Raw genomic sequence first — 26,252 nt, 5'->3', positions numbered from 1 at the left:
CTTCATAAAGTTCAGCCTTAGTGGCTTCAAAATTATGCTAGATCCGGTCTGTGTTAACTCAAACTCTGATGTTGAACCCCCTTTCTACTTAGCTTCATTTTGTCTTTATTTCAGAAAGTCAAATGGATGTTTCTTAGCTGATAAAAATAACTCTTGATAGAATCATTGAAAATTATTTACAATGTGCTAAAATGACATTTTAAATATCTATGGAAAACACTCAAAAATAGCACAAAAATATCAAAACCTCAAATTTTGAGAGAGGGTAGAGTACATGAGTTTTTGAGTGTTGTTTAATAGTGGTGTTTTTAGTCTCTTATTTTAAGAGATTGACTTGAAAAAAAAATCTGGAGATTTAATGTGATGTTGAAATTTACCCGTCACTATAAAAGAATGATTTGGATGACCCAGCAATCCCACTCCTAGGTGTTTACCCTAGAGAGATGAAAACTTAGGCTCATGCAACAACTTACACGTGAATGTTTATGCCGCTCTATTAATAAGCGCTAAGATGTGGAAATAAACCAGATGTCCTTTACCAGGTGAATGGTTAAACCAACTGTGGTACATCAGTACCAGGGAATACTATTTAGTAATGAAAAGAAACAGACAATAACTTTGATGATGATTCTCAAAGATGCTATGCTGAGTGAAAAACAGCCAGTTTCAAACAGCTGAATACTGTATGATTCCATTTAGATGATGTTTTCCAAAAAGGTCAGAATAGACCTGGAGAACAGATCCATGCTTGCAGGTGCTGTGAGGTGGGGAGAGGGAGAAAGAATGTGTCCATTAAGGGAATGTTTTAGGTGATGGAACTGGTCAGTACGCTGATTGGGGTGTTGGTTAGGCCAATCTATACGTATGAATATTCGTAGACATGTACACCAAAGGGGAAAAAGTTGACTTTACCATATAATTTAAAAATTAAAAGATTGCTTATACCTTGACTTATTTTTAGATTTGGAAACAGCTGCACTCAGATGATCATTCTGTAAAAACAGGTGTTCCATACCGTAGATGGAAAGGTAAGCTACTAGCACTCACATGGATGGGTTCTGGAACAAGCCCTGTAGTTCAGTAGTTTAGTAAGAAGTTACTTGTGTTGTACTCTCCAATGACTTGAGCATAACCTGCAAGTCCCCCAGTGAACAAGTTGGTATTCTCCGTCATAAGACAGCACCTTTGAATGCTTTATAATTCGTAGCATTTTCCCATTTTAGTATTGCCAAGTACGTAGGGCAGGAATTCTCATCAGAGTTTTGTAGATGCGGGAAACTGAGGCATGGGGAAGTTAGGTAACTGGTCTCAAGTCACCAGCTGGTGAGTAGCTGGGACTGATGCCCAGAGCATTTGAATATGGACTGATCTAACTCTAAGGTTTATTTTTAATTTTTAAAATGCTAATTAAAAATTTTAAAAATTTGCACCAGTCTAGCTCTAGGTGATGTCTTGCAAGCTGGAAATCACTGAGACCAATTAAGACATCTTTATATGTAGTCAAAGAGCCTCGTATCACAACATGCCCGGGAAACAAACAACACACAACCTGGTCACAGGAGAATAGTATAGGGAATTCCAAATGCTTCCTCATCTTTAAATTTTTGTCTTAGCTGGAGATATTTGCTAAATGTCTTGAACCTACATTGTCTTACTTTTAAAAAGAGAAGGCAATAAATCAAGGATTTAGCTCTCTGTAACAGAAACGTGGGATGCCAGGGAAACAGATGCAATGCAGGGAGAAAGTGGACCTTACCGACATTTTAAAGAGACAGATGTGGAAAACGAAGGGGTTTCTGCTGGACCACGTGTGCTCACAGCTCATGCAGCGGGCACTCTGGCTTTAGCCCAGAGATGGGCAGCACCAGCCAGGAAACAGCCTATTGCACTGTGGATGGAACAGCGGCTCCCTTTCTCTAGGAGAGAGTCACTGTTTTGAGCACTTAAATTTGAACTGGAGTCCCAGGAGATTGAAAGGTGGACCTTTATTTACGTCTTCTTTTCCATCCTTCCAATTCCAGAGCTCTGTGCTTCTAATCTCCTACCTGCAATCTGTGTGAGGAAGGTGCTAGAAGTTCTGCAGGAGGCCTGGGGAAAAAGCCAGGGTCCTGTTCACGGTGCAGAGGAAGTCTGGTTCCGTTCTGAAGAGTGGGTAGCTGACCTGAGAGCAAGTGGAAACAGAGCAAGACAAACAACAGACCAAACCTAATCCAAAAAAGAAGGCACTTCCTTTCTTCTTGAGGTGGGACACTGTAATCCTTATGGTTCTAAAGTCTAGAAAGGATTGCAGAACTTTTGGCGTTCACAGCTAAGTGAGTAGATGGGAGTGTGGCCCTGCACCCTGGTGTCAGGGGAGATAGAGCCTTGACTGGCCTCCTCGTTCTCCAAGCCCTAGGAATACGGGTCAGCCTGGCTACCCATCGTTCTTTTACGATGACGAAGTGTCCTTTTGTGCAATTCCTATTTTGCAGGGGCAGATAAGAAGACTGACTCTCTTCCTATGAGCATGATGCATGTTTTAAGTCATTTTCCATGCCGACTTCTTGTTGTGATGTGATGGCGTGTTGGTCAACAAGGAAACAAACTTAGCTGGAGCAGATCAGGGGCCACCCGTGGGTGAGAGAGGTGTCAGCTGAGAGGTGGACACCGCTCAGGTCTGGGAACAAATAAAAAGCCAACTGGTGTCCCCTGATCCTTTACTTAGATCCTCCCATCTATGTTGGAATCTCCCATTACTCCATCAGGACACCAGGAAATTTGAAGAGATGAAGTGAGTCTCCTTTTTGGGATCTTTCTTATTTTCATCTCTGTCCCTCCTCGTCACACTCCGTCCCTTTATCTCACCTCCCCTACCCCATTTGTCCATTTGTTTCTCTTCCTTTGGGTCTTTCTCTGAAAATCTGCTTTTTAAATTTATCTCTTTCTTCCACTGTAGGTGGTGATTTGCATTCTGAACCCATGGTGTGCAGTAAGGCTTCTCCGAAAAAGAGTCCTCAAAAAGCTCATAGCATAAAATGTTTCTATCTGGGAAAGACATTTCAGAATTGTTGATAAGTTTCATGTTTATCAGCATTTTTTTCAGGCTAGCGGTCCGGATGGAACTTTTCCAGCCTTTCTTCTAAGTTTCACCTCACTCCAAGTTGCTGCCACTATAGATGAGATATTTGTAATTGGATTCAGGCAGCCTGGTACGTGGAGTTATTACTGTCAGTCTACAGATTCCAAAATGATGACCTTATAAACATCCAAGCAAGATTAATTATTACAGCACTACATGAAACTTTAACTCAAAAATTGTATATTTGTTTGCCGACTCAGAGCTGAGCCTGACAGCACGAGCTCCGGCCTTTCTCTTACAGGACTCCTGGGGTAGCCTCAGCTGGGCGTTCTGATCACAGCCCCGTAGCTGTCCTTGCTAACAAAGCTTTCCTCCAAATGAAGGGCTTTCCTCCAAATAAAGGGCTTCCCTAATTCAGCCACTTCCCTCTCAGACGTCAAGTGCCCCTCTGCTCACTGGTTCCAGCAGATGACCAGCTGTAGTGAGGGGAGAGTTGTGCACAATGGTCCACTTTCTACTCAGTTTAACATCTTTTAACTCCTCCAGAAAGCATCCTTCTCTCTCTGTCTTCCAAATGGTGAAAGTATCAACTTTCCCTATTCGTGGGGAAAATATTACACCAAGATTCGAGTTTCTCTATGCATTGAAATTTGGGAAAATATGAAAATTGATTACAATACAGTATTGTTTCACAGTATTGTTTCTAAATAAACACGGTTTATTTATAGTTGGCATTCAGTGCCCCAGTGGTTCTGGGGTGGGACTTTTGCTTAAATGAATTAGAGTGGGGAATTATGCAAGGACAATCTTGTTATTTTAATAGAGCATACATGGGCAGTCAGATAATCTCAGATAACCTCTCCGATTTCTATACGTTATTGCTGTCTCCTCTGTCTGTGTTAGTCATTCCATCTCTGACCACTTTTTGGCACAGTGTCTCTTTTCTAGGCTTTTTATTATTTTTATTGCTCTTCAGTTTCTCTAGCAGTCATTTTTAACGTCATGCATCCATACTGTACCGTCATCTCACTAGGGTCTTAAATTCTGAGTGTTAGGAGAGAGTTAGTTCCCTGCTTTTTTTTTTTTTTTAAACATCTTTATTGGAGTATAATTGCTTTACAATGGTGTGTTAGTTTCTGCTTTATAACAAAGTGAATCAGCTATACATATACGTATATCCCCATATCTCCTCCCTCTTGCGTCTCCCTCCCACCCTCCCTATCCCACCCCTCCAGGTGGTCACAAAGCACCAAGCTGATCTCCCTGTGCTATGTGGCTGCTTCCCAGTAGTTCCCTGATTTTTAATGTTACTTTTCTGCTAATATATTTGGATGCCACGTTTTTATTGTGTTAAAATACACATAATTTAAAATTTACCATTTTAACCACTGTAAAGTGTACAATTCAGTGGCATTAGGTACATTCATGATGTCTTGCAACCATCATTACTGTCTAGTTCCAGAACTTTTCATCACCCCGAATGGAAACCTTGAACCCATTAAGCAGTTACTCCCATTGCCTCTTCTCCAGAACCCCTGGAAAACCCTAATCTGTTCTCTGTCTTTATGGATGTGTCTGTTCTGGACATTTCATATCAATGGACTCATACAATACGGTCTTTTTCTAATTTTTTTTATTGAAGTATAGTTGATTTACAATGTTGTGCTAAATTCTGCCGTACAGCAAGGTGACTCAGTTATACACATATATACATTTGTTTTCACATTCTTTTCTGTTATGGTTTATCCCAGGATATTGAATATAGTTCCCTGTGCTACACAGTAAGAACTTGTTGTTTATCCATTCTATATATAACATTGATAGTTTGCATCTACCAACCCCAAACTCCCACTCCATCCCTCCCCCCACACCCCTCCCCCTTGGCAACTACAAGTCTGTTCTCTATGTCTGTGAGTCTGTTTCTGTTTCATAGGTAAGTTCATTTGTGTCATATTTTAGATTCCACATATAAATGGTATCATATGCTATTTGTCTTTCTCTTTCTGACTTACTTCACTTAGTATGATCATCTCTAGTTTACAATATGGTTTTTGCATATGGTTTCTTTGACTTAGCATAGTGTTTCCAATGTTCATCCATGTTGCATGTTGCAGCAGACATTAGTACTTCCTTTTTTTAAAATGATATTCTTAAATTAACTTTTTTTTTTCTTTAATGAGTATAATTATTTTGCTTCAGTGTTCAGAGGATGGAAGACTCCTACATGAGGACATTTTCTCATCATTCACATAACCAAGTACAGAACTGGGCAGTATTTGAGTTTACTTGATATTTGAGATATCATCATCGGTTCGTGCATGGCCCTCTCCCATTTTACTTATTCATTTATTAATGATACGTTACAGGCATCAAGCCTCCGCACAATCCAAGAACTAGAATACTGCCTATAATATTCATTGACATCTGTCTTCCCCGCTCCTCCTGAGAAGTCAACACTAACTTGCATTGGGATTTTATAATGCTGCTCTTTCCTTGTTTCATTACTACAGTTTCATTACTACGATGTTTGACACGGCCTCCATACCCGCGGGTTCCGCATCTGCAGATTCAACAAACCGTGGATGGAAAATATTCTTAAATTAACTTTTTAGTTGAAGCACATTCTATTGCTGACTCAGGACTCATGAGCCCTGTGTTCTCTACAAATCTCTATCTTTCTAGTCTATTTCTTTCCAAAGCATAGCTTGGAATTTATCCTTGGGATCTTTCATTTTGTTAATGAGGTGATGGTGATGATAATGATGATGATGGTGATGATAACACACACCTTCTTTTGAGCATCTACCATGTAACCATAACAGTGCTGGGAACTTTACACACAGTGTCAAACTAATCCACAGAGAAGCCATGTTCATGAGAATTTCATATGCATTTGGCAAAAGGGGAAGCTGAGGAGTGGATGAGTTAAGTCCTCATCTGTGATTGAGAAGCAGAGTTGGATTTGTGCCCAGGACCTTCTGTTTCACAGCCCACCTCCTCCCAGGCTCTTGACTTTTCTTGCTTTTTTCAAGCTGCTCCAGGTCATAGAATAAAATAAGAGGAACCTAGTTTTCCATCTGGTCTGAAGCCCTTGGGAAGTGGGCTGAGTCAGGTTCTCCACTGGATCACAATGACTTTGGAAGTATCAATAACTTTGATAACTTGATGCTTTGTGAGGACACTGTACATAGTCCAGCTGTCTGGTTTCTTCCTTGCACCAGATCCTCCCCTGAGCATTCTTGCCTCTACACATTCTGTGCATTCTTTCTCCTCCCCTTACAGTCCAATCTGTCTTCCTTGCAAAGACAAGCTGAATCCAGTTCCCTCTCTAAAGCTGTATCCTTCTACTTGAACCAATTCTCATCTCCTTTCTCGTGACTCTGATAATGTCCTTATCATACACGATCAGGTGACTAATATGGTTTTGTGTGCCCATCTTGCCTCCCTAGGGAGACGAAAAGCTACTTCAGATCTTAGCCTTTGCTAACAAGTCTTCAGTAGATCCCTCACCCCGCAATCCAGCTTTTAGTTCAACTTTAGACATAGAATTATACTTTGACATACTTATTGGAAATAACTGGTCAAATAGTATAATTCAAACCCATACTCTCTCCTCTGCACCAAAGTAGACCAAAGACAGGAATTTACATACACAAAGATACAAACATAATGTGGGTTTGGAGAGGAACTATATTAGAATGAATCTTAGAGAAAGTAGTTTTTGGGACTCAGGAGAGGATTGTTTGACGGTTAGTGTTGAGACTGATCTGCGATGTTTGACACGGCCACTTAACAAGCAGTTGGGGGCAGGTACCTGGGGCAGGTACATGCTATTGTGGCTTTATTGGGAACCTCTGTTTTCTTGCTAAAAAATTGGACATATATATTGTGTTCCTCCAAACACAGTTTGGGGGATGTTGGTTTAAAGTTGCGTAGCCTGATTACTTTTATTTTTTATAAAATTTTTTTTTTATTGAAGTACAATTGATTTACAATTCTGTGCCAATCTCTGTTGTACAACAAAGTAACTCAGTTATACACTCCAACCTGATTGCTTTTGAAGCATGAATTTAGTACTGGAGCTATACTCCTCTGAAGCAGAAGCCTTTCCTGTTTTGGTTAATTTGATATTTATGGAGGAAGCTCATTAACTCTTTGAGGACTTAAGGAGATATTCTATTTGGGTTGGGCATGGACAGATGCCACCAAAACCTCAGTGGCTTAACACAGTAAGAATTTATTATTACTCCACATGGTTTTGTGGAAGGGCAGTGGGGCTCTGCTCCAAACAGGCATTCCACACCCTCAGTAGCGGTCTTAAAAAGTCCCCTCCCCACCGACTCCAGCCATGCACACACGTTCTTTGACACTCCTCTGGTGGAGACATGGTATATGTGTCCCCTCTCCTTGAACCTGGGCCAGCTTATTGATACTTCAGCTAATAACGTATACCTGATGTAATATGTGTGGTTTCCAAGCTGGCTTCAAAAGACCATGTAGTTTCTGCCTTCTTTGCTGGAGCCCTGGGCCACCATGTATGAAATCTGACTGCCTTGATGTTGCCGTTTGTGAGCAAGTCCCCACCACTTAGAGAGTCTACAGTGGGCACTCAAGGTGGCAGTCTTAGCCTTTGAATCATCTTCCCCAGCACCAGATATGTGAATGAACAAGCCTTCAGATGATTCTAGACATTAGCCATTGACTTCCCAGCCTCAGATACAATGGAGCATTGACAAGTCATCCTCTTTTTACCCTGTTCAAATTCTTGACCCACAGCATCCATGAATATAAGTCAATGCTTTTTTTAAGCTGCTCAGCTCTTCTGCAGCATGGTAACTAGAATACCACCTATGACACCATCACAAGGGGCTCAGGGCTTACCTTGATAGCGTAAGAGATGACAGGAGAGCTGAGCAACAGCAGTGACATGTTTTAGCCTGGAAGTGACATGCCTCATATTTCATTAGCCATGACTAATGACATGGCCAAACTTAATTCCAAGGGTATGGAGAAGTGTAATGAAGACATCACTAGAAATAGACAAGAACTAGAAATTGGTGAACATCAGTAACATCCACCTCCATAAGCTGATAACCTCATGCCTCCTGCTATGGACTGATTGTGTGCCCCCCACATTCATATGTTGAAGCCCTGACCTCCAATGTGATGGTATTCAGAGGTGGGGCCTTTGGGAGGTCATTAGGTTTAGATGAGGTCATGAGGATGGGGCCTTTATGGTAGGATTAGTGACCTTATTAAAAGAGACTCTAAAGAGCTTGCTTTCTCCCTTTCTCCCTCTCTCCGTCTCTCTCTCTCTCTCCCTGCCCTGTGAGGACACAGCAGGAAGGCAGCTGTCTACAATCCAGGAAGAGAGCTCCCACCAGAAACTGACCATGCTGGCTCCTTGATCTTGGACTTCCAGACTTGAGAGCTATGAGAAAATAAAGTTTTATTGTTCAAGCCACTCACTCTAGGTATTTTGTTATGGCACTGAAGCTGACTAAGACACTCCCACACTGCAGATATATTCAAAGACTTATTTCCTAAGTACCCAAGCTGCACAGTGAGTTTGCTGGAATTTTACACAGCAAAACAATAGACCTCTATATGGTTTATGCTTCCTACTCGTTACACTATTTTATCTGAGGGATGTGCACTCCATGCCATGGCACGTATGTTTACAGGTAGGACTCAAATACACACTTCACATTTCTCTGACTTCCTGTGTACATTGATGTGCTTGATGAGTTTAGAGAGTCCTAACATTTTGGCAAGTGACATAATTTCAATAGATTGATAAATTATGATTTGCATGCAGCAACTGCCAGCACACAAGAACACCGTGACATTCTTCTGTGAGAAGCAGGGTCATGCTCAGCTCCTTCTGGAGGCAGGAACATCTCTACCTACATTCCATTCCCATCCAGTTTCATCTGTCACATCCCTCTAGGCAAAAGAAAAAAAATGCTTTGTGTGATAAGATAAGCCAGGTGAATTTGGGACTCTCGCAATAGTCACCATCAGTGCTGATTGGCCTTGTAAGTCATAGTTAATGTATGATATTTCAAAGGGAAAAAAATCACATTAAAAATGACCCAGCAAGTGGTGAATTGTACCAAACTATAATTTCGGATACTTGTGATTCACCAGTGATTTCCTGTGTTTGGAACAATGTTATAAATTTCTCAGAGGCTAATGGATGATTAGGAATGGATTTGCTGTGCTTTGTTTTATTGTAGATAACAGGCCACAGAAATATGATTTTAGTGGGTGCTAATGGACTGAGTCCCTTCAAAGGATTAATAAGATTGCTGCATTTTGGATTGTCTTTGGACAACTGAGATGCTGAGTGCCATTTTTAAAGGAGGAACTCTTCGCTTACAACAGCATTTTATTTTGACGACCAGGTGAATCCTGGGGAGGTCTGTCTGGAGCATCACACAGCACACACAAGCCGACGTTCTCTCCCCGCGCTGCCTACCAGAGCACTGTTACCAAAATCAACGATTAATGGTTGAAAGAGTCTGAAAAATGGCTATCCCTTTGACCTTTCTAAGGTTTGTCATTTAGTTGACATACCCATTACCTCAAAAATCAAATGTGTTTGTCTAAACATTATTCTGATGTTTACTTTGGGCACTAAAGGGCAGACAGCTGACCACGGACCCGCTGACAGTGATCAATTCAGCCTCGAATCTTGTCACTTTCCCTGTTTATTCTGCTATCAATCTCCCCTTTGCCTGCCACATGGCCACTTTCTGCTGCTCAGGCGCTTTTAAAACTAACAATAATCCAATTTAGAATTGATCAATGAAAATGTGTAGTCAGTAAGCAAAATGACAAAGTCTGCATGTAACCGCTGACCACAGTCAGGAGTTTATTTTATATGGATGGGGCTGAAGGCAAATTTTAATTAATTAATTAAATGGTAACAGCATTTGAGCTTCTTCCCTGTATTTTTTTTTTTTTTCGAGTCAGATCCTCTAAGTTTTACTGTCTTAGAAATGGGGGAAGTGGGCCCGTTGACTCCCTGCTAGAGCCAGTATGTTCTGGAACAGTGCTGCCCCGTGGGCCTTTCTGTGATGGTGGGAATGGTCTAGACCTGTGTTGTCTGAGGTGGCAGCCACCAGACACCTCTGGCTGAACTTGAACTATGGCTTTTGCAACAGAGGAACTGTATTTTAAGTTTTATTTAATTTTAATAAATTTAAAGTTAACGTTAAATGGCTTTATGTGGCTAGTGGCTACAATTCCGGATGGGGCGATTCCAGAATGTTGACATTTTTGATGAGGAGATGAGGTCTGCTGATGTGGTTTGGATGTCATACTGTCTAGACACTGTGTATCAGGAGGTCACAGTTTCCGGCCTGATCCAACACGGCTACAAACCAGGCAAGAGAAGTTCAGGGAGATATTCAAGTCTCCCTTGTGTCCTAAAGGCAATGTCACGTTTGACCAGGGCTCCTTGCCTGGTCCATGGTAGCAGGGCTCCCGAGAGGGCCTGGACGCTGCTCTGCATGGCTGGCTACTCCCCAGCGGAGGGGAGAGCTCCAGCGAGAGAAGTGGCAGGGCTGGTGCAGGAAGGTTCCTGAAAGTCCCCCAAGGCAAGCCCCGTTCTTGGCTGCATCCCAGGTCTGGTGTCCAAGACAGAAGGGTGCATTTCGTTCCCAGTGCCAAGTGGCTCCTGGGTTCTGGATGTGACCAGGCATCTTGCTGGGCCACTGGTTTCTGGCTCCCAGATTGTCTGGGCTCTTGGGCCTGCATCCCTTCTTTCCCTCAACCTCAAACTCCATTTTTGCCAAATCCAACAGTGGGGAGTCATTTGATGAATTTATTAAAGCAATTTGAAAAATCATTTCTTAAAATTATCTGCAAATGTTACGTTCAATGAGCAAACAGTTTAAAAACTAATTGCTAATGAGATTAGAAGCACATGTAATATTTGGGGGTCTTTTTAAAGACATGAAATCAACTTAGCTTTTATCTCTAGACAGATATATATCAAAACCTAGATTAGAATTTAAAAAAAACTGCATCACTTATTTGACTTTCAGAGCTTATGGGAGAAGTTATGAGCAAGTAGAAACACTTTATGAGAGTTATGGTGTAATCAATGGAGATTTAAAATACTGTACCAGGTAACTATTGTCTTAGAAGGAAAGTGGTCTGGGTATTCTCTTGAAGGAGATTCTAAATTTGTAATTCTTGTGTTATTTACCTACAGACAACAAAAAAAATTAAAAACAAAAACCGGTTTTTATTTTTAAAAAATGGAAATAATTTATTTCCTGAAAATTTTCAGTAGGAAAAAAGTTTAATTGGGGGCATTTAAAAATTAGTTTTTAATGAAGCTTTATGTGATAAACTGTAAAAGTTTGACAATGATGACAAAAGGATATCTTATAATTAAAACAAACAAATATCTATCCATCTATCTATTATTTATCTATTTCATCCATGGTTTCACTATCCAAAGACAGACACTGTTAATATTTTTTTGTATTTATATCTAATCTTTATTCTATTTGTTTTCATTCTAAATGGAAAGATCATGTATATACTATTTCTATCCTACTCTTTTTTTCATTTAACATTGCAATGCTTATATTTTCCATATATTGCATATTCTTTAGAAATATAATTTTTAAAAGTTACATTATAATTAATGAAATGAATATACACAATTTATGTAAAAACTGTGTTTGTATCTGGTATTTAGATTACTTCTGATTTTTTTCTTTTCCTTTTATAGATAGTGCTTCTGAATATTCAGAATTACTTTCTTAGGCTCCATTCTCAAAAGTGGACTTACTGAGTTAGAGAGTATAAACATTGCAAGGCTCTTTGCCAAATTGCTTTCCAAAAGGATTATACCAAAATATCAGCAATATTTGAGAGTACCTTTTTCACAGTCCCCTTATCAGCAGTGGAAATTATTATTTTTTAAGAAATCTTTGCTAATTTGATAGGGGTCAAAGGTTACTTCATTGTTATTTTAATGCCCCATTCCTTGATTACTAGTGAAGGAAAACATTTTCCACACATTTGTTGATTAGTTATATTTCCTTTTTGGAAATTGCCTATTCACATCCTCTGTCAATTTATCCATTGGAGCTTCAGTATTTTAAAATTCAATTTGATTAACCTTTTTATATATATAATGATATTAGTACTTTGTCTAGATAGTATTTCCTATGACTATTTTTCCCCAAATATGATGTTTGCCTTTTAATTTTGTTCTATTTATTTATTTTGATTGAAGGGAAGCTTAAAATTTAAACTTAGTAACATATAATAATGTTTTCATCTTACTTTTAGTAAATTGTACCTCCTCCAATGATGGTAAATTTAAAAAGTTTTTTCTTCTTGATTTCTTATATATTGATATATTATATTTAATTTTAAAGTTCCCTTGGAATTTATATTTTTTGGTGAATGATTTTAGGTGAGAATCTAAATAGATTTTTTTCATCAAATAATCAATTGTTCCAGGGGGATTTATTTATGAAATGACTTACCCCTTTCTCATTTATTTAAAATATTTATTTTACCATACATATTATATATATATGCAGTAAGATAGCCAGTTCCTTGACTATTGTGTTCTGTAGATTTCAGTTTAACCTTGTTCCAGAATTTCAATATTTTATATAATATCAATTTATACCCTTGGTCACAATTGATACCATTGGTATCAATTTATACCATTGGCTGAAGGGTCCAGAATACTCCCAATCATTCTTTTTCAAAAAATTGTTTTGGTTTATTTTACTGTGTGTGTGTATGTGTATGTGCACACCACAGGAAGAATGAGTATCGATTATTGACTTTTTTACTGACATATTTTGAGTTTTACTTTTTCCAAAGTCTTCCCATCTCTCAAGACCAGGTCAAATCCTACAGCCCACAGGGCCTTTCCTGACCCTTCTTAGTGGGAAGGACTTATTTCCTCTCTTACTTCTGTATGTCTTCACCTGTCCTTCTCTTAGAGCATCTTTATGTGCTGCCTTGTATTATAATTATTTGTGGACAGATCTTACTTTCATCCAGTTATGTGTCTGTACAGGCTGAATAATGGCCCCTAAAGATGTCCACGTCCTAATCTCCAGAACCTGTGAATGTCATCTTCCATGGCAAGAAGGACTTTGTAGATGTGATTAAGTTAAGGACCTGGAGATGCAGAGATTATCCTGAATTATCCAGGTGGCCCCAAATGTAAACCTAAGGGGGAGGCAGAAGGGGACTTGACTACCATGGAGGAGGATGTGATGAGATCACAGAGGCAGAGATTGGAGTGATGCTGTCAGGAGCCACCAGAAGCTAGAAGAGACAAGGGACAGCTTATCCCCTGGAGACTCCAGAAGGAACTGGCCCTGCTGACACCTTGATTTTAGTCCCTTAAGACTCATTCTGGATGTCTGACCTCCAGAACTGTTAGAAAATAAATCTGTGGACTGTTTTTGCTATCAGTTTTTGAGGCTCTAAGTTTGTGGCAATTTGTCAAGAACCCAGTTGGAAATGAATACTGCTATTCCCCACATCCTAAAAGCAATAATAGACTCACCCAGGGCACCGTTCAAGTATGAATTGTCCCCTGTGGGGGGATCAGAGTTGGAGGTGTCCAAGCCTTACCTGAGGAACGATGCTTAGAGTGGATTCTGGTTGTGTTCTGCTTTTTCGAATTTGATCCAGCTCCGGGGCCAGGAGTGGCACTGACTGCACACGTGATCCCTCTTCTTCTGCAGCCATAGCTTCACATGCCAGTCTTGTTTCAAGTGAGATGCTGTTTAGCTCAGCATCTATCAGTCTCTGTGAGCTGAGTTCAAAGTCACCGCGGCCATGAATTCTACTTTAAAGAAGTTATTTCCAGGGTTACTGCTGAAAGCCACAAAATTAAAAAGAAATGAGTTCAAGAGAGACGTTTGAATGACTAAATTGATACGTTTTCACAAACATTCCTACTTTCAGCTTTCTTATTGTATAAAGTGAATATGAACATATATTATTGGAATTTGGCAATGCTTTTGCTTTATACAGTACATATTTATTTAAACATATGCTCTTTATTTTTTTATTGGAGTATACTTGCTTTACACTGTTGTGTCAGTTTTTGCTGTACAGCAAAGTGGATTAGCCACATGTATACATATATCCCCTCTTTTTTGGATTTCCTTCCTATTTGGGTCACCACAGAGCACCGAGTAGAGTTCCCTGTGCTATACAGTAGGTTCTCATTAGTAATCTATTTTATACATAGTAGTGTGTATATGTCAATCCCAAGCTCCCAATTCATCCCACCCAAACATATGCTTTTTTAAAAAAAACTTGATTTAATTTTTCAGTGTCTTTGTGAGTAAGAGAAATATTATACACATTCTCCAGAAAAGAAAAGAGGACTAGCAAGGTGGGCCATTTATCCAACATTTTACCCTTTTATTTACTTATTAAGATTTTGAGGGTCTGCAAAATGCTCGACATTGTGTTAAGATTTTAGTGATTTGAAGTTGAATGAAACACAGTGCTGACCTTGAAGGGTGTCGCCATCTAGGAAACAAACAATTACAGTACATTTGGAGAGGGACTCCGTTAGCTGGAGGGATCACGGAAGGATGTGTTGGGTTTCAATCCTGGTTGCACATTAGAATAACTCCTAGGAGTTTAAAAAATACTCAACTGCAGACCCCACCCCAGATGATGTGAATCACAACCTCTGTGTCAGAAACTGGAATCTGTTGGGGAGACAGATAAGGAGGAGAAGGCTGTAACACAGAGGAAACTTCATGTATACACAGAGCTTTAAAGGGTTGGGATTAACATATACACACTACTATATATAAAATAGATAATCAACAAGGGCCTACTGTATAGCACAGGGAACTATACTCAATATTCTGTAATAACATATATGGGAAAAGAATCTGAAAAATAATAGATATATGTATATATAGAACTGAATCACTTTGCTGTACACCTGAAGCTAACACAACCCTGCAAATGAACTATACTCCAATATAAAATAGAAATTAAAAAAAGAAAGTTAATATCCCAGCCTGCCCCCCAAAAAACAAAACACAAAACAGAAACAGACTCACAGACATAGAAAACAAACTTATGTTTACCAGAGGGGAAAGGTTGGGGGTAGTGATAAATTAAGAGCTTGGGATTAGCAGATACACACTACTATATGTAAAATAATCCACAAGGACCTACTGTATAGCACAGGGAACTCTACTCAATATACTTTAATAACCTATATAGGAAAAGAATCTGAAAAAGAATCGATATATGTATATGTATAGCTGAATCACTTTGCTGTACCCCTGAAACTAACACAACATTGTAATCAACTATACTCCAATATAAAATAAAAGTTTTTAAAGTTTAAAAAAATAAAAACTACTCAACTGCAGACCTCACCCCAGATGATGTGAATCACAATCTCTGTGTTGGAAGCTGGGATCAGCTGGGGAGACAGAGGAGGAGGAGAAGGCTGTAACCCAGAGGAAACTTCATGGATACATAGGGCTTCAGGGGGCAGCAAGCAGGGTGCTGACCTAACATAGGGTGCATCGTCCCCGGGGTCCCCACTCTGGTGGGCTGCAGGGTTATTGGAGGGAACCCTGGAGAAGGGAGATGGGATTTGTGGAAGGTGTACCATTTGCTGAGTGCCCCTGTGTGCCATGCGCTGTGCTGGGCTTTTCACAAATTCTCTCTTTTAGTTGTTGTAAGACTTTCTAGTTATGTGTCATTATTCCAATTTTACACATAAGGAGTCCAAGGCTTGGGTGATTGGGAAGCTTCCTCAGGATCACAAAGGTGGTAAGTGACAAAACAGGGAGCTGACTCCTGATGCAGAGTTGTTGCCATTTACTGTGCTGCTTTGCATAATTGAGACATGGCTAGAGGTAAATACGGTAAATAGTGGAAGAAATGCCCAGCTCCAGCTCTGGGGGCTTTACTAGGAACTTTGATCTTCGAGTTGAGTCTGTTTACCGGGTGGGGATGGGAGAGAGTTGGGGAGTGGCATCCAGGAAACAGACTACCAGTGCACAGGCTCAAATAAATGAAGCAGAAACGGCCTTTGTAGAGGGATCCAAGCAATCTGTTAAGCCTCAAGCATGGAGTGATGTGGGGTAAAGAGAGGAGAAAAATCTGTTTCGTGAATTATTAATCCATGTGTTAATAACAGTGTGTTAAGACTCTAATTGACCTCACTTTGAAGAAATTCTCTGTATTGGAAACTACTGTATGCTACCACTTGTTGTAACAAAACTTTTGGGTAGAAATACTACATTTTGACATTCTAGCTAGTCAATGGAGTTTTTCCACACTACTTACTATGTAGGTTTTCCCTAGCTCATGTAGACTCGTGACTGGGTGATATCAGAATGAACCCTTCAGCTTAGAGACTTGTTCCTTTTAGCTGTTTTAGGGTAGATTAGGGGAAACTGAAAATATGATTACCTTGAGGGATGTTCTATTTAATTGCCATTTTTATTGGCCATTTTCTTTGCCCAATTTCAATAGTCTGATGGGATGAAAGTCCTTGCAAAGGGAAAGTTTGTATACATTAATATAAGTGAATTCTGTATTTATATGAATAAGTATTTTATTTTCTCATAGAAAAATATGAGCAAATCTTAAACTCCCTCTGGTTGCAACCAGCTTTACCATTCAGAGACTCTATAGTCATTATTTTTTTACTCTAATCCTTTGCTTTTTTCAACTGACTTCCCTATATTTTGAACTCTTGAGTCCTTACTTTTCACCCTAAATTGTCAGTCTGGATGATATTTGACTTGTGGACTCTGGGTAGTAAACCAAACCTTAATTAATCTCAATACAATTGCCCTAAACACAATTTTATTTTTTATTTTCTATTGTTGTTTCAGGTAAAATCCTGCTATATTTATTTGATTCTTTTTTTTAAAACTGAAGAAGTTGATTTACAATATTGTGTTAGTTTCAGGTGTACAGTAAAGTGATTCAGTCATACATATAGTTATATTCTTTTTCATATTCTTTTTCATTATAGGTTATTACAAGATGTTCAATAAAGTTCTCTGTGCTATACAGTAGGACCTTATATTTAACTATTTTATATATAGTAGTTTGTATCTGCTAATCCCAAATCTACAGTTATTTTAAAATCCACACATATACACAAATCTCTAAGTACACACTTATATCCCACTCAGTGGAGGTCAGATTGTTGTTAGGATAATAACCTCTCAGGGGGATACTCTCCCCCATGGCCTGGTCAATACATTTATACAATGTAATTAAACCATATCACTTCCATGACAGGAAATTGATGACCTTTTAATTATTTCAAGATAACTGAATATGTAATCATTTTCTCCTTTAACTGGGAGAGAAGAGTATATTTTGAATAAATTGAAAGTGGAATACAAATACTTATTTTGTGTGTATGCTGTACGTTTGTGCTCTCTTTCCACAAGATATCATTTTGGAGTGCTTTTCCCAGGATTTAGGAAAACAATTTAGAAAAGCCCATGTTAAAAATAGGAGATACACTACCAAATGTAAAATAGGTAGCTAGTGGGAAGCAGCCGCATAGCACAGGGAGATCAGCTCGGTTTTTTGTGACCACCTAGAGGGGTGGGATAGGGAGGGTGGGAGGGAGACGCAAGAGGGAGGAGATATGGGGATATATGTGTATGTATAGCTGATTCACTTTGTTATACAGCAGAAACTAACACACCATTGTAAAGCAATTTACTCCAATAAAGATGTTGAAAAAAAATAGGAGATTAATAATTTAGTAAACAGTGTTTAAAAGGTGCTTGATGATTATTGGAATTAAGAAAGATCTACCAATACTACCCTGAATTTTCATATGGTGTATAAGGTCACAATAAATTTTAAGACTGTCTGGTGGGAAATATATGGCAAGTAACTCTTTAAAAAATTAGACTGAGACCTGCTCATAACATCAGAGTTGGCTAATTCCCATGGGGAAGATTGAGTTACCACACACTTTTATTGTGGGACATTTTGGGTGACAGAGTGCGATGGACCATTATAGGGTCCATATTTTCCAAATCAAAAACCAAAACCCAACCTGTGATAGGTGTGCAGGTTTCTATGGGGATAATGGACCCTAATACTTCAAATCACAATTATTTCACACATTGGGACAACATAGCTTTTATATTTTTAGTATAGCAGATTTTCCCCATTAAAAATATATATTTTATAATTCCCTTGAATAAGAAAATTCTCAGCCTCTACACTATGTGTATAGGTGACTAAAAAAAACCAAAAAAACAAACAAAAAAAACCCAACCTATCCAAACGGGAGCATTGTCTTTCCAATCCAGTACAATAACACTGCTTTGTCTCTCCTCATAGGCCAGAAATGTGGAAAACACCCTTTCTCACCATCTTCCATTAAGAGAAAAGAGAATTTGTGTTACTACTTGAAAAATCAACTGCTTAATCTTCGACTGAAATTCCAGTCAGTAAAATTAATGGAGAGTGGGACAATTTCACTAGAAACACCACACGGTGAGTGCTTTTGATTTATAGTTGGACGTATTAACTGTATAAATTATACCTAGAAGCAGCTCTTTACTAGATATATTTTATAACTAAATTAATATAGTGACTTCCACATGTTACATTTAAAATTTTCCTTTCTTTAAAAAATATGGCAGGCATGGTCTGAAACATTTTGTCAATCAGGGCTTTTCTGTAATAAACAATTTGGAATCTCATGGATTTTTTCCCTTAATTTTGAAGATATCATTAAGGATAGTGTTAAGATGGTGTGACACAATTCCCTGATTTTTTATGATGAAGACTATATTTGGAGTATAAACCCTTTGTGAAAAAAATACAGGCAGGTTGCTATTGAACTCCTGGCAAACTGGGTGGGTGAAGACAGAGTGGTAACTAGTAAACAAACCGTCTGCCTCTTTAAATTCCACAATCAGAACATAAGGTTCTTGAGGACAGGGGCAGATCAGGGTTTTTAAAAAAAAATTACTATTAAAGCAACAATGACCAGCACCTAGTACATATATAGGAGGCCCTTGATTAAAATACCCTTTTACTTTGTCAATAAACCTTTCTTGAAAGTATGACACTATGCCAGGGCCTGGGAATTCAAAATCGACAAAAAGAGGACTTCTGTTTTTATGAAGCCAAAAGTTGAGTAGAGGAGATATCTATTATCTAAGGAAATATGCATAAGAATAGAGATTTATACACTGGAAAACAGGAGAGGAAAAGGTAAGTAGTCACCTGGAAGTGATATTTGAGTTGGGTCTTGAATATGTGCATAGATATTTATAAATAAACAGCAAAACCGTTGAGGTTTATTCACACTTCTCTGGCTTCCTCCCTTGAACCGGTTTGTTTCATGAACCAAGGAACTTTTTTTTTTTTTTTTAAACATCTTTATTGAAGTATAATTGCCTTACAATTGAACCAAGGAACTTTGATGCTAATGAATTTCTCCATTTTATTCCAGTCACCCACATTTTAATGGCAGACTCCTTTTTTTTTTGTCATGAAAATAGCTGCATTCAGTAGTTTAAACTTTACCAGAATTAAAATGTTAGTGAAATAAGCACAGAGGTCTTCTTCAAACTTTCCATGGTTTGCAGCTTTTAAGTGGTCAATACAGAGTAATGTTAAGAAACATGAATGAGTCGGAACGCTGGTTAAAATGGATTGAAACATCATTTTATTCTGAGCTGTAAATTTCTTGATGAAAAAAATTATTTTAACTGACTTTATTTCCTATGTATATATATCAAATGACACCTGAATCATGTTAAGGCCTTAACCTTTTCCCATTTCCTGTTGTAAAACTGCCTGAATCTGACATCTTTTTAAGTGGAGTTAAAACTGTTTTCACTTATGATGTCAGAATTCAGATAATGCCCAAATTGATGCTTAGTGATCTGTGTTTTAAACGTCTCGTTTTCTAAGATGTCTTCTCTTATTTTAAGGAAGAATAGAATTGCATGTTTGGGTCTCTCTAGAATTAAAACTAGTCACTGATTACAATATTCCCTGTCGATTATCTGAAGCCTATAGTCTAGGTGACACAAGAGGCGAATTCATTGCAAGCCTTCAGCCAGATACTGAGTCTCAGCTCAAGAGCTGGGGCAGCACAGAGTGTGGATGGTGTTTATGCTCCAAGCTGTCTTACTCTCCCACTGGGTGCTCAGGGCTCCCTACGGACTCGCTTCCCCACCATCCCCTAAAGGACCTTGGCTCTAAGGGATATGGTCTCCTCACTATTTTCCCAAACTATTTTCTCAAATACCTGCCATGGCTTGTGGCATATTCTTGTGTCCATTTATTAATTCTTCATTCAAACAATGATGATGAGCCCCTATTGTGTGTCATGTACTCTCCTAGGCTAAAGCAGTGAAAATCAGGTGGATTTCTGGCTTTCAAGGAAACAGACTATAGGAAAGTAAACCCAGAAGAAACAAAGATAATTTCAGGTTGCAATAAGTACAATGGAATAACAAGATTAAAATAAAATAAAATAAGATAAAATAAAATAAAATAAAATAAAATAAATAAAATAAAATAAATTAAAATAAAATAAGATAAAATAAAATAAAATAAAATAAAATATAGTAATGTATTGATAATAAAGAAAGGGGGCTGCAGGGGAGGGGTTTACTTTAGACCACATGGCCAGGGAAGGCTTGCCTGAGATGGTGATAAGGGAACCAGCAGGGTTCTGGGGAAGGAGAATTCTGGGTGGGGGGAATCATGGGAGCAAAAACCCTAAGGCATGTAGAGGAAAAGGAAGAAGTCCAGTGCCGCTGAAACCTGAAAAGAAAGGGAACAGTAATGCAAAGGGAGCTGGATGAGGGCCAGTTCTCACGAATGATTCTAATTTTATATATTTTAAAATAAGAGGTTTTATTATTGCTTAGTTCTGGCAAGGTCAACAGATTGGGAGAATATTACCATTGTAAAGACAGGTTGTTATACTCAAGGGTCGCAAGCAGAAGGGACATGGCCCGGCATGGGGGGCACATGAGGAAGCACCAGGTGGTCAGGAGGCAGAGGAGAGGAGAAAACAGTGGCATAAACCTTTATTGTGGCTTCTTGCCACAATGGACAAAAGAATGGGTGAGGCAGGGTAAACAGGTTTAAGATTGATTACTTTGAATAATTTCAGGAGGCTCTGGGGCATAGGAGCTGTCCTTAGGTGTTTGGTACGTGACCCTGGAGCGATTGGGGCAGGTGGATAGTGTCCTGGTATATGAAAGCCTGATAAAGAAGGAGTTAGGTGTGTGGGCTCTGGATTGGTTTACATTTGACAGGCACCCTCAGGGGTGAGTTGTTTACTATCTTTGGGAATTAGCTAACCCTGTGGGGGGGGCAGTCCCTCTAGGAGCAGCAAGACCTCCTAATGTCAAAGCATCAGAAAATAAGAGACACAGCTAATACATACAAAAAGTATACCAGAGTATTGAAAAAGTTTATGTAACTAGAATAAACTTGACCAAACCTCACAGGAATGAGGATGAAAAATGACAATGCAAATGTACTCATGAACATAGATGCTAAAATCATAATAACATATCATTTGTGAATTATGAAAGTTTTGCTTCTTTCATAACAGTCTTTACGCATTTAGTTTATATTTCCTTGTACTTGCTAGAATTTCCACTAAAATGTTGATAGAAATTATAACATGCATTTGAATCTTGTTCCCGACTCCCAAGGAGAGTTTTTAACTTTCATCATAAAGTATATTTGCTATGAATTATCTTTATAGCTTATGAAAGTCCCTTCGTATTCCTAGTTTGTTAAATGTTCTTTTTTTCACATAAATGAGCATTGAAATTTATGTAATCATTTTTTCTGCATCTATTGGAAGGACCATATGATGATTTCATGTTTAATCTGTTAATGCAGTTAATTATATGAATTTTCTAATATTAATCCAACTTTGCCTTCCTAGGATAAACCTAAATTTACCATAACGTATTTTCCATTTCTATACATTACTAAATTTAGTTTGCAAATAGTTTGTTCAGGATTTTGTACCTGATAAGTGAATTTGATGTACAATTTCTTTATTTTGTAATGCCCTTGCAGATTTTGATATCATGGTTAAGCTGGACGTTTTCTGTTCTCTGAAAGGTTTTGTGTATGACGGATGTCATTTCTTCCTTACATATTTAAAAGAGCTCACAGGTGAAGCCATCTGGACCTAGAATTTTCTCTGTGGAAATATTTTTATTTACAGATTCAATTTGTTAGATAAATATAGAGCTATTCACATTTTCTCTTTCTTTTTGTGTCAGCTTTGGTAAGATGTGATTGTCAAGGAATGTGTTCATTTCATATAAATTGTCAAGTTTACTGTCATAAAGTTTCTCATAATATCTTTTAACCATATTTTTAATGTCTATTTCTTGAAGGATGAGATGAATGTTCCAGATAGACCACACGCAAAGTCCTGGTGGTAAGAGAAGTACATCATTTGGGGAAAGCAAATCTATCATATAAATCTAAACACAGCACCAAAGTGGGTATTTTGAGATATTTTTAATAATTAGGAAAGAATAAAGACAAAAATCATGGTCTTCGCCTGAAAAGGATTTATAGTCAACTTACATTGAGACATGGCTTATATACATTCACATTTCAAGAGGGCACATATGAGACTATATGTATGTATGTCAAGTGCTTTACAGTGGATTTCAGATTGCATACAAAAGTGCCAAAGGAAATGCCAAATAAGGGGGAAATGAGTTAATATTTTTAGGTTGTTCAGAATATGATCATCTATGTTTTATGCATGTTTAGGTCAAATATATCCTTTGTAAAATATAAGCAATGTCTGCCTCTCCTAAGAAAATTTGATTTAAACTTGTACCCAGAAGCCTGTTATGTGCATGCCACCCCTTGGTGTGTTTTCTTTTGGCCAATGGGCCCCTGGATCTCTTTTTATTTTTTCAAAACATTTTTTCTTCCTCTCTGAAACACTAAGCTAATAGTTTTGTAATGTAATAAAACTCAAAACAACTTTCACCTGCATCTTTGGCATAAATCAATTAAATTAGGCACAAATATTGGTGTTTTCGAGATGAAAAAGAATTACCCAATAGTGCTGATATGTGGGTACTGGTAATCTAATGAATAACATACATTCCCTTTCCGCTTACCAGCTGAAAGGAAATGATTAATTTTACAGAAATAAGTTCGCCTCAGTGTCCTGAGCATTGAATCTCATGTCTGGATCTTACATCTAGAATTAAAATAGAAAGTTTAACATATTTATTTAACTTACACAATTTTTTTTTATAATCATAGAAAGCTAGGCATCACAGCCTCTAAAGTATGGCAAGGTGCAAGAGTATTTCTAAACTTTTCTTACCTTACAAAAATAGTCAGGACGGTGTGGCCCTTGCTGTTTTCTTTTTTTGTTTTTTGTTTTTTGTTTTTGGAAGAGCATTGTGTTGTCAGAGATAAGCAAAGCAAAGATGTTGATTAGAGTTTATGGAGTTCTCTTTGTGAAGTACACTCTGTTTTATAGGTAAGGCTGGTCAGACAGAAATTAGAAGGAAAGCAAGTCATTTTTTTTTTTTTTTTGACTCTGCATCATTGGTCTGTGTCCTGGGTACCATCATTAGTGGCCTTCCTTGGCCCTCAAAGTGCTGAGAGATAATAACAATGAACACGGAATAAATAATCATTCAAGGATGAAAGCAAATAAAAACAATTTCATACAAATGCTAGATGAATTTATTGCTCATAGATCCTCACTAAAATAACTCTTAATGAATGTACTTGGGGAAAAGAAAATTGAACCCAGTAGGAAGGTGTGGACTCCTAGAGAGGCCTGTAGATGGGGCCGGAAGAGGTACAGACAGATCTTTAAGGGACGTCCCATCTGGCATTTCAACTTGATCTTTATAACAATGGCTATTGGGAGCATTTAAGCATGCAGAGACAGCTCCACTACCTGCTGAACAGTGGTTGGAAGGCAGCAAGATAGGAAGAAAAAGGTGAGTTAAGAGAATGTAGAGGATTTTCATGCAGGAAATGATGAGGACATCCACCAGGTAGTGGAGATGGGTCTTAGCGCTGTGGAAACAGAAAAGAAGGACCTACAAGTATGTCAAGGTGACTGGATATGAGCCGTGAAGCTATGACAGTAGTTAAGGATGACTCAAGTCTTTCCCTTAAGTTGTTGTTGGTGCCATTGACTGGGTTGGAAAGAAGGGTTTGTAGGAAGCAGTTTGGGTTTGAATACATTGAACTGAGAGGCTTACAAGGCATCTAAGTGGAGATGGGCCTCTTCAAACCCCAATAATGTGGTGTTATTACATGTTTTAGAATTTTTTCAATCTGATGGTTGTATGATATTCTCTCTCTGTCTCTCTCTTCCTCTCTCCCTCCCCCAACCGTTAAATTGTATTCCTCTGATTACTAGTGAAGCCCAGAACTTTTCATTGGTTTATTAATCATTCTGGTTTACTCTTCTGTCAATTGCTTGTGAACAGTCTTTGGCAGATGTAATAGTTTGCTTACCCAACCAACATTTCCCTCCTTTCTTTCTTATTAAAAGTGTCCTGATTTGGTTGAGGTGTGAGGTGGCAATGTCCCAAGAAATGAGGGCAGGTCTTCCCTAAGCTCCTACAGATAAGCAATGATTGGTCATCTGACCCATTTCTGGCCAATAGGACCTACAGGAAAATCTCCTTTGCAGGTATTTGTGCTATCTTTTCCAGTATTTGGCTTATAGATTTCACTCTGTTTATGGTGTCATACACAGGTTTTTAATTTTAATGTAGCAAAAAATGTATCATTCTTTCTTTCCTTGTCATCTTTTGTCTTGTTTTAGAAGTGATTCTCTATTCTGAGGTTCTAAAACTATTCTCTATTTTTTCCTCCATAAATGTTAAGTTAAAAAAATCTTTATATTTTAAATCCATCTGGAATTTATTTTTGAATCTGGCATGAGGCAAAGATGTTTTTACGAATGTGTAGTCAGTCAGCCCAGAACATTTTTTGAATAGTTCATTCTTTCTTTCTGGTTTATATTAGCACCTCTCTCATATATGAAGTGCACATGGATATGTTGGTCTGTTGTAAATTTCCCTAATCTGTTCATTTGGTCTCTTTTTCTACCACTATTTCTTTTCTCTAATAAGTTGTAAGCTCTCTTGAACTTTTTTTTATGTAAATAATTCTTTAGTCTACAAATGATGACAATTTTATTTCTTCATTTCCAATGCTTATATCGACTATTTCTTTTTCGTGCCTTATTATGCTGGCTAGGATTGCTGGTACAATTTTAAATAAAAGCAGTGAGAGTAGACATTGTTTCTTGTTCCTGACTTGTTTTGGTTCTTTTAAGGGAATGTTTTTAATTCTTCACCATCGTGTATGATTTATGTTGATTCCGTTGATCAGGTTAAAGGGGTTCCTTCCATCCTTAACTTGTTTAGGGTATTTGTTTTGTTATCCAGAAAGGTATTGAATTTTACTTTTGTGTTTTTCTGAATATTTTGATAATCATGTGGCTTTTCTCCTGTAATGTGTTGTGAATTATATTTGTAGATTTTCTAATGTTAATCTAATCTGTAGTCCTGTGATAAGCCATACATGGCCATGATGGAATTATTTAATAGCCTGCTGGATTTAGGTTACCAATGTTTTATTTAGGATTCTTGCATTAATGATCATAAGATGGGTTGGCCTATAACACTTTTTTCTTTTAATGTCCTTGTCCAGTTTTGGTGCCTAGGTTATACCAGCCTCATACATTTAAGTGGGGAGCCCTCCCTGGAATCATTTGTCTAAAAGAGGACAGTTTGTGGACTATACCTGTAAAATCATCTAGCTCTTCACAGTCTGTCTTTAGCATTAAGGACCCTCCAGGCGAAGGGACCCACTTTATTGTTAGCTGAGTCTTCTGTCCTCAAGCTCTGGATGGGCTACATGGAGTCCAACTCCCTCCTTTTACCTCATCTTGAGGGACTCTTGGCTTTGACCTCCATTTTCCTCACACTGGACTAATAAAATAGCAGGAATTTCAAGAAATGAAGCAACTAAATTAGGGGGAGACACAAAAAGAAGTGTGTGGAAGTAAGAACTTTTAGTATCTTTTCTCTTCCCATGCTAGTGAGGAAATGGAGGCTCCTACCATAGTTAAGAACGTGTAGATAACATGCTG

At 38.2% G+C, this 26,252-nt stretch overlaps 1 protein-coding gene across 1 annotated transcript in view; it reads left to right on the top strand.

Annotated features, from left to right (window-relative positions):
* The window catches only part of SETD4 (SET domain containing 4), a 430,129-nt gene extending 405,318 nt beyond the window's left edge, over positions 1–24,811 (top strand). The window contains exons 17-19 of the transcript XR_009008193.1: positions 18,434–18,589; positions 22,489–22,532; positions 24,642–24,811. The gene's annotated coding sequence lies outside the window, so the exon portion shown is untranslated. The remainder of the gene's footprint in view (positions 1–18,433; positions 18,590–22,488; positions 22,533–24,641) is intronic.
* The last annotated feature ends 1,441 nt before the right edge of the window (positions 24,812–26,252 follow it).

Source organism: Balaenoptera acutorostrata, chromosome 4, assembly GCF_949987535.1.
Source record: "Balaenoptera acutorostrata chromosome 4, mBalAcu1.1, whole genome shotgun sequence".
Classification (NCBI taxonomy): domain Eukaryota; kingdom Metazoa; phylum Chordata; class Mammalia; order Artiodactyla; family Balaenopteridae; genus Balaenoptera; species Balaenoptera acutorostrata.
This window is presented reverse-complemented; position numbering and strand designations above follow the sequence as displayed.